The sequence below is a fragment of the Bactrocera latifrons genome, unplaced genomic scaffold (assembly GCF_001853355.1).
Source record: "Bactrocera latifrons isolate USDA-ARS-PBARC rearing strain unplaced genomic scaffold, ASM185335v1 scaffold_197, whole genome shotgun sequence".
Classification (NCBI taxonomy): domain Eukaryota; kingdom Metazoa; phylum Arthropoda; class Insecta; order Diptera; family Tephritidae; genus Bactrocera; species Bactrocera latifrons.
Window position 1 is genome coordinate 171,215 of NW_017535485.1, and position 2,669 is coordinate 173,883.

Sequence of the window (2,669 nt, forward strand, 5' to 3'; positions counted from 1 at the left end):
CGCACATAAATATATGCGAGTATTATTTTATTGATAAATGAGTAAAGGTCTAAAAATAAATCATATTATTTTGCGCTGATATACCAGCATGTTTATAAATTTTGAATATTGAATCAGTTATGTATTTGTGTAAATAAATAATTATGATTTATATATTTTGAGGTATTGCTAAGGCGTATAAGAAATGCTGAAGCTTTGTGGTAAGCATTTTAATATACCAGCGGTTAGTTACCTTATGTACATATACTACTATAAAATTGTGAWTCAAGAAATTAAGGTTCMTACATATGTAYGTATATAGYCAYTTAAAAYGCAAAACAACATATTATCAAAAATATCGAAATTGAGTTTTTTATAGCTTACGCATCACTACATCATTTTATGTATGTACATATGTATATGTTGAATAAATTTTCAGCTCCGCTGTCAGATATAACCAATGCATAACCATTTTAGTAACCAAAACTAAATTTTTGTTTCAACACTCGTATAAGTAGTTTCTCTTTTATCGRTTTTCCTTCGCTTGTAAACTTATGAAAAGTGATGTTACGTTATTTTGCATTTTAGTTGACGATATGCTTTTTTAGTTGTGAAGAGACCACTTGGTGATAATTAATTTTGACATTGCGTGGGTYCAAAATTGTAAGCCAAAATGTCATGCGATAAATTATGATAATCCAGCGCACTAAAAATAACGCATGCGATATTTGTGTACATAATTCTATACATAGATGTAATCATTTTTATGTACATATATACATATGTGTATGCTACATACATACAATTCTATTAACCCTCATGCGTACATATTTAMACATTTTTATTATTCTTGTATCAGCGCCAGAAAAAGATCTTTTAACAAGGTCAAGTGGTAAATGTGAAGAAATTTTCTTGTAAATATCTATGTTTGTATGTTTGTTAGTAAACAACAACACCAATGCATGGAAATCACGGTGTGAGACTGGATTTTCATTTTATCACTACAAAAACACTTTAACAGATGTTTGTATGTCTGTATGTATTTATATGTCAGTGCCTGTGTCAGCACTGCGTTGTTGTATGTCATAAGTCATGACTCACCGGCGCCGTAGATAATATCATACAAAAGTAAAATGAGAAAACAACAACTAACATRTAGCGATTTCTTTCTGTGAGTGAAAGATAGGCGGCGAGCTCATAGATACAGACAAACAGTGTTGCATATGTTGACGTACATATATACATATATATTAATAAAAATATGTTTAATAATTATGTACATATGTATGTATTTAATAAGTAAGTAAGTATGTATGTATTTAATAAATGTAAATATGTAACTGAGTTTGCTGTTAAATTTAATGAGCATAATTGAATGAATTACGACTTMTGCGCTCTCACACACACTCGCTCGCTCACAAAACCATTAATATCTGTGGGCGAAGCATGCAAAATGCAGCGCTGAGTGTGAGCGCGCATGAGAGCGCACGTTCGTTCGCACAACAATTTGCTGAGCGCATATTTTTACGAAGCAAAGAAGGCGAGTGTAAACATTTTACTAGCCACCACTGTGCCTTGAAGTGAACGCTGATCGCTCAGAGTGAGATCACACTTGGAACAGGGTTATCAGCAGTGATTTAGCGGCATATTAGTGGAAGAGAGTTGAATTGTACAACACTCCACGACCATCAGAGTGAGCTCGCTACATGATCAAATTAAAGTATCTTTGTATCCAACTAACTATCTACACTGGCGGCCCACAAAGCGCTACCTTGCACAGCGTTGAGTACTTGTAGTATTGGTTGAGATTCCAAAGCGTTTGGGTGTGTTTTTCCTGCTACGCGTTGTCGCCGTGCTGTCATCGGTACGACCACTGCAAAGATTGAAAGTGTATTGAGTAGAGAAAAGGAACAAAAAAACAAAAACGCTGTGTGAATGTAAAACGGCGCTGGTCACTCAAAAATTGGCAAATTTTCAAGAAAATACCACAACAAAAACAAATCAAGGTGCAGCACATTCGAAAGGTGGCTGAGTGACGTGCGAATTGTTGACATTGAATTTGTGCCGCAACGCCTTTGGAGCAGAAAAAAAATAAAATACAAAATTTCTGAATTTTAATTTGCAGGGTTGTGTAATAGTGACAACAAACGGCTGCYGAACAGACGCAAACTGGTTAGCTGGCTGGCTTTTAATTAGTGAAACGGCTAAAAATGAAATAAGAAGAAAATTCCGGACTACGAACAAGTGGAGAGCAAATTGTGTTTAACAAGGCAATAAGCACACACACTCACACGTACATACACTTACATATGTATGTGTATACATGAATCGAAGAGATACAGCGATACTGTRGTCATCGCCCCCCAAACCGCAGTCAGGTCCACCAACACCACAACTCCAACGCACCAATACAACAACAAGTTCAGTGAAAAGAAACTGGTCAATCAAGCAGATAATTCTTAGAAGACACATAAACTACAGAAAATTGAAACAACAAGCAAGAGACACAAGTGACAAGATCTATAAAATTAATAAAAAAAAGAACAAAGAAAGTAAGTCACAACAACAAAAATAGAACAAAATAATTTTTTCAAAATAACAACAAGTTTACACAACAACAACAACAATTTAAAAATAATTATAACCAGAAAAGGTAGCAAAAAATACAGCACAACAATAACAATAACAAC

At 34.3% G+C, this 2,669-nt stretch overlaps 1 long non-coding RNA gene across 1 annotated transcript; it reads left to right on the forward strand.

The window, feature by feature from the left end:
- Nucleotides 1-1,786: 1,786 nt before the first annotated feature.
- On the forward strand, nucleotides 1,787-2,253 carry LOC108967732. The gene is made up of 2 exons (XR_001993278.1): nucleotides 1,787-2,003; nucleotides 2,105-2,253. It is a non-coding gene; the product is annotated as an uncharacterized LOC108967732 (long non-coding RNA).
- The last annotated feature ends 416 nt before the right edge of the window (nucleotides 2,254-2,669 follow it).